The 7,009-nt window shown below is 44.9% G+C and overlaps 1 long non-coding RNA gene across 1 annotated transcript; it reads left to right on the top strand.

The window, feature by feature from the left end:
* Positions 1-5,638: 5,638 nt before the first annotated feature.
* Positions 5,639-6,765, top strand: LOC144599161 (uncharacterized). The gene is made up of 3 exons (XR_013547969.1): positions 5,639-5,761; positions 6,507-6,570; positions 6,708-6,765. It is a non-coding gene; the product is annotated as an uncharacterized LOC144599161 (long non-coding RNA).
* The last annotated feature ends 244 nt before the right edge of the window (positions 6,766-7,009 follow it).

Below are 7,009 nucleotides of genomic sequence, written 5' to 3' on the forward strand. Positions count from 1 at the left end.
GAAGAGAGTTTTCTGCCAAGACACAGCTGCCCAAAAGTTATTTTTTTGCATCAAAACAGCTTTGGTTTATCCAAGAAAATGTCATTACGTGAATTTGATTTTGCTAAAAGAAAAATTGTCTCCCATCCTGCTGGGAGAGTGTGCAATGTAATGGAAATGGATGGAAGTGTGGTTTGAAGGAACGAGGCGCCTGACCCAAGTTAAATAATATTACATTTATATAGCGCTTTTCATACACTATAAGTATCGTCCTAACCAATTGCACAGAACCATTCCCCACCCAAACAATTATTCACCTCAGTGGCAAAACCCTGGTTGTTGTGCTACGCAATGTTTGTGGTTTTATCAATACTGAGAGTCACAGAGTCGTACAGTACAGAAACAGACCCTTCAGCCCAACTCGTCCACACCGACCCAGAGGTCCCATCTAAGCTAGTCCCATTTGCCCGCCTTTGGTCCATACCCCTCTAAAACTTTCTATCCAAGTACCTGACCTAGTATATGCTGAGGAAGTACACATTGACGTACTCTAACCACACATAGACATAAAATATTCAGTAGGGCGGCAAAGTGGCGCAACAGTGCAATTGGTGCCTTACAGCGCCAGAGACCCGGATTCGATTCTAACTACAGGTGCTGTCTGTATGGAGTTTGTACCTGTGACTGCGTGGGTTTTCTCTGGGTTTCTCCCACATTCCACTTGCCAGAGGCTGGTGAATCTGTGGAATTCATTGTCACAGACGGCTGTGAACATTGCCAATGGATATTTTTAAGGTGGAGCCTGACAGATTCTTGATTAGTTAGGGTGTCCGTGGTGTATGGGGAAATGCAGGAGAATGGGGTTCAGATGGAAAGATCGATCAGCCAATGAAGGAGTCAACGTGATGGATGAATGGCCTAATTCTGCTCCGATAATCTATGAATTTATAAACTTCATTTTATAAATTATAAAAGTTCCTTTTAGCTGTTCACTGCCCTGTTCACTGTGTTTTGCTTCTGCGATCCTCTCCAACTCCTCTCCATCACCCATTTCAGGATAATGCCAAAATCCAACTGTACCCAGTTGCCAACTTTCCCCAATGAGAGACTAGTGATGGAGCAGGAATCTCCTGCAGTTTGCCAGCTGATAGACCTGATACAATTCAGTGACTTAATTCATTTCAAAGAGGGCACAAGATACAGGTAAATTAAAACGCAAAGTGCTGGAGGAACTCAGCGGGCCAGGCAACATCTGGGGAGGAATTGGATAGACAACGTTTCGAGTCAGGGCCCTTCTTCAGACATGATTAATTTAAACTTTAGACTTTAGAGATACAGTGTGAAAACAGGCCCTTTGGCCCCCCGAGTCCGCATTGACCAGCGATGACCTTGTACACTAACACTATCCTACACACTAGGGACAATTTACAGAAGCCAATTAACCTACAAACCTGAAAGTTTCTGAAGTGTGGGAGGAAACCAGAGCACTTGAAGAAATCCCATCACACCTACATTGAAATTTCAATCCTGCTCAATCGTTTGTGTCTGGATTTCCATAATGAGTTGGCTCCTTGTGGAAATTGAATTCTGGCAGCAAGTTTAGACATGCAAAAGAGACAGGATTAATGGCAAACATTGAAATTGGACCCATCATTGTAAGATAGTCACCAAAAGATCCATAAGGAGATTGATAAGAAATTATTTAAAGGGCTAACCTGTATTGGGAATGCTAGACATTCTACGTAATTATATGTTAGGATCCAAATCTGTTCAAATCTTTCTCCATCACTCATTTGTATTTCAACATTGTCTAATGCAATACTTTGACGTATTATTGCATTGGAGGGTAATGCTGAATTCCTGTTGTTAGCCAATTGTCAATTTTCCTAATAGGTAAACCCAATAAGAACATGATCACCCAGTGGAATGGTACTAAGGGAGTTCTCAATAGGAAAATATGTCTGCATCAGGCAGTACAAAGAAACTGCAGTGAGCACATTAGATGTGAATGAGTCACCATCTTAATAAAGCCAAGGCTCTGTTTATGTAAGAGGATAACACAGCTGATATAAATACATATTGTACCCTCCATTGAATTTCATTTCCATTACTCAGAATTACAATTGTTCCCAGGGGAAGGTTTTATTTTCACTTATGGATTCACTGTATATGACCCTGGTAGACTTTGAGGATCGCTAATTGAAGACAAACATTGTCTCCCAGTTAAATAAAATCTTGGCAGGGTCAATATCAAGATCAAATCTTGCCTCTCGATCAAAATTATGCTGCGTCGGACACAGTAATCTTACAAGGGAAATAAACAGTGGTCATAACGTGGATACACCAACCTAATAATATAGACTTTAGACTTTAGAGATTTTTAGTTTAGTTTAGTTTAGTTACAGAGGCCCTTACAACAGGCTCTTCAGCCCACCGAATCTGTACCGACCAGCGATCACCCTGTACACGAGCACTATCCGACACACTAGGGACAATTTACAATCTCTACCGAAGCAAATGAACTTACAAACCTGTACGTCTTTGGAGTGTGGGAGGAAACTGGAGCACCTGGGGAAAACCCACGTGGTCACAGGGAGACCGAACAAACGCGGTACAGACAACACCCGCAGTCAGGATCGAACCCGGATCTCTGGCGCTGTAAGGCAGCAACTGTATTGCTGCAGCACCATGCCGCCCTTAATGTAGTAGATTATAAACCCCCGGCCACAGACGTGTGCGATAGAAGAAGCAATGTGCTGTGCAAATCCAGAAGCTACTTTGTCATAGAATCATAGGGTCAAACAGTATGGAAACGGGCCCTTCAGCCCAACTCATTCCTGCGGACCAAGATGCCCCATCTAGGCTAGTCCCATTTCCCCACATACCTCCAAACCTTTTCTATCCATGTATCTGTCCAAGTGTTTTTAAAATGCTCTTGTAGTATCTCCCTCAACTCGCCCCTCTGGTAGCTCATTCCTTATAACCACCACCCTCTATGAGAAAGTTGCTCCTTTGGTTCCTATTATATAGTTCTATATGACTTAAATAGTCCAAAATGACTGTGGTTAGGCTGAATTTATAGTATTGCAGGTAGCCCTGGTCGCCCCATTACAGCGAGGATGTAGAGGCTTTGGAAAGGGTGCAGAGGAGGTCTACCAGAATGGTGCCTGGATTAGGGGGTGTTAGCTATAGGGAGTTCTTATACAGGGAGCCAGGACTGCAGTTTCAAAATCAACCTTCCACTATCACCCTCTGCTTCCTTCCATGAAGCCAGAGACTTCCATGAAGTCTTGCATTATGTTCAGCACAGACTTTGTGGGCCGAAGGGCCTGTTCCTGTTCTATGCACTGTGTTCAATGTAAATCTTTCCCCCTCTCACCTTAAAACGATGTCCCCTGGTTCTTAACTGTGAAAGGTGCAATTGTACCTACGTGTACTTACGTGGGGACATCTGCCCACTGACCAGAGGTTGAAGGATTGGGCCAGTAGGGAAGGATACTCCAGAGCACAGAATCACAGCGACGGCGTACATGATGTAATGTGGTGAAAGGATGTGGTTGACCAGCTGTGGTGGGAATTGACAGGCCTTCGTGTTTCCCAAACCTGCAGCTCACGATCGCAAGCACTCACCGATCGGCCCCTCTGGGCCCAGCAACCACAGCAATGCACTCAGGAAGAGCGTTGACTTTCAACTTTAGACTTTAGAGATACAGCACGGAAACAAGTTCAATCGGCCCAGCGGGTCGGTGCCTGCCACTCCCTCTTCTCCCCTCTCCCATCGGGCAAGAGATGCTGGAGGTGCGATGAATCTCAATGCTCCACGCGTTCCGTTTACATCTCAAGCTGCCTCAGCAAGGCCACCAGAAAGAATCAAGGATGAGTGGCACCTCAGCCACTCATTCTTCTCCCCTCTCCCATTTCTATGCCTCTCATGATTTTGTACACCTCTATGAGATCACCCCTCATTTTCCTGCTTTCCAAGGAATACAGTCCTAGCCTGCTCAATCTCTCCCTGTAGCTCAGGCCCTCAACTCCACGCAACACCCTCATGAATCTTCTCTGCACCCTTTCCAGCTTAACAACATCTTTCCCATAACAGGGTGACCAAAACTGAACACAATACTCCAAGTGTGGCTTTACCAATGTCTTGTTACCAAACAGAGCCCTCTTAATAGACAATAGACAATAGACAATAGGTGCAGGAGTAGGCCATTCAGCCTTTCGAGCCAGCACCGCCATTCAATGCGATCATGGCTGATCACTCTCAATCAGTACCCCGTTCCTGCCTTCTCCCCATACCCCCTCACTCCGCTATCCTTAAATCTCAGCTTTGTTCTTAGGTTTTCATTCAGAATTGTGAGCACTCAAGAACTGCTCTCATGGCATCTCATACCAATGTGCGTGGCTCGGTTCGAAACAGAGAGGAAATCCTGGGTGGCTTTAACGCTTTTTTCCCCCCCTTGTGTAGGATTAGTGACTTGCCCTGCCCCCTGCACTAACAACAGGATGCTAATGTTAAAACACTCACTATGGACAAGTCATTTCTGGAGACAAGATGCAGAAACAAGGAACTGCAGATGCTGGTTAATACACAAAAGGGCACAATGTGCTGAAGTAACTCAGCAAGTCATCTCTGGACAACATAGATGGGTGACGTTTTGGGTTGGAGTCGCTTCCAGTGACACTGCCTGACCTACTGAGTTATCAGTTTAAGTTATCAATGGAAGCAACCCCGACCTGAAATGTCACCTACCCATGTTCTCCAGCTATGTTGCCTGACCCGCTGAGTTGCCTGACCCGCTGAGTACATTGTGTTCTCTTGTGTATTAACCAGCATCTGCAGTTCCTTGTTTCTACTTCAGGACTTCTGTATTTTGCATGGGTTTTTTGAACTTGCTCGTGCTCACTAGCTATACTGGTACCTTGTGTTTTACGCCGCCTTGATTTATGCCTGGCACCAAACCACTACAGACTTCAAACAACTAAGGTCGCTCCATTTACTTCAACTTGAACTATTATGGTTTGGCTTATCTGTTAAAAATGATCAACTAGTAGAAACAATGAACTGCAGATGCTGATTTATACTGAAAAAAAGACATAATGTGCTGGCGTAATTCATCGGGTCAGGCAGTATCTCTGGGGAAAAAGTATGGTTGATGTTTCGGGTCGTGTCTGGGGAAGGATCCCGACCCAAAACGTCGCCCATCGCTTTTCTCCAGAGATGCTGCCTGACCCGCTAATTACTCCAGCATGTTTCGTCTTAAACTGATAACTCAGTAGGTCAGGCAGTGTCACTGGAAGCGACTCCAACCCAAAACGTCACCTATCTATGTTCTCCAGAGATGCCACCTGACCAGCTGAGTTACACCAGCACTTTGTGTCCTTTCAGGAGACGTTTAGTAATAAAAACATACCCAATTCCTTATTTTCTAGTGAAGTCCCTCTATTTGAGGTTGAGATTAGAGTAATCTTCACATAGCAGCTAACATTCTGAAAGCCCCTCCCTTTCTGTTTACCCGATCTATTCATCTCACGATTTCGTACACATCTATAAGATCACCCGTCATCCTCCTGTGGGGAGAACATACAAACAACACCCATAGTCAGGATCGAACCAGGGTCTTTGGCACTGTAAGGCAGCAACTCTATCGTTGTGCCACTGTACCACCCTAATGATGTAATGAAGTCATAGTACTGTGCCATATTATGACATGCAACACACCAAGAGTACCTGGAGTACACTGCCTGAGAGATTGGTGGTAGCAGAGTCAGTAGTGTCTAGGTAAGCATTTGAATCATCTTGGCATAGAAAGGTTATTGCCAAGTGCAGGAACATGAGATTAATGTGGATGGGTGACTAATGGTTGATGAGGATGATTCCAGTCTGGCATGGACTAGGTGGGCCGAAGGGCCTGTTTCAGTGCTGTACAACTCAATGACCCGATGACTTAGGGTGATAGAGAGCTGCTGCCCTAAAGCGCCAGAGACTCGGGTTCAGTCCTGACCTTGGGTATTGTCTGTACAGAGTTTGTACATTATTTGGACAAAGTGAGTTCCCTCTGGGTGCTCTAGTTCCTCCAACTTTCCAACGACGTACAGGTTTGTAGGTTAATTGGCTTTGGTAAAATTGCAAATTGCCTCTAGTATATACGATAGTCCGAGTGTACGGGTTGATTATGGGTCGGTACGGACTAGGTGGGCTGAATGGCCTGTTTTCACGCAGTATCTCTAAAGTCCAAAGACTCCATGACACTCAAGCTATCCAAGTCTAATTTCAGAGTCACAACATCCTCATCGTGTTCAGCACAGATATTGTGGGCCGAAGGGCCTATTCTCGTGCTGTGCTGTTCTATGTTCTATGTTCTGAGACTCACAAATCACAGAGAGTAGTTGGAGTACCCGCTTGTGTCATGGGTAAACTTGGAGACCTTACTTTCTGCCCCCTCCTCCAAGACTGCAATTAAATAGGAAGGAACTGAGGGCCAACATTCACTTCCTTGTATTCCAATGCTCTGCTTTTTCTTCAGCGTTGTGAAGCTTCTTCCTTCAACGTGCCAAACTCGGTAACAGATGGCAGTCTTTAGAGGCCACGTGAGTGCTTTATTAAAAGCAAATTATTCGGAAAAATTAAAAATAGACCGACAGCCATCTGAAAGGGAAATCATGAATTCTTCCTGTTCATTGAGTGAATAAATTACTTCATAACCTTCAAATGTGTTCTCTTGCAGTACACAGTGGCACAGCAGTAGAGTTGCTCTTTTACAGCGCCGGAGACCCAGATTCGATCCTGACTACGGGTGCTGTCTGAACATAGTTTGTACGTTCTCCCTGTGACTGTGTGGGTTTTCTTCGGGGTGCTCCGGTTTCCCCCTACTCTCCCAAGACGTACAAGTTTGTAGGTTAATTGGCTTCTGTAAATTGTCTCTCGTGTGTAGGATGGAATTAATGGATGGTGATCACTGTTCAGCGTGGACTTGGTGGGTCGAAGGGCCTGTTTCCACACTGTATTTGAGTGATTGATTGATACTTT

This window comes from Rhinoraja longicauda, chromosome 13 (genome assembly GCF_053455715.1).
Source record: "Rhinoraja longicauda isolate Sanriku21f chromosome 13, sRhiLon1.1, whole genome shotgun sequence".
Classification (NCBI taxonomy): Eukaryota; Metazoa; Chordata; class Chondrichthyes; order Rajiformes; family Arhynchobatidae; genus Rhinoraja; species Rhinoraja longicauda.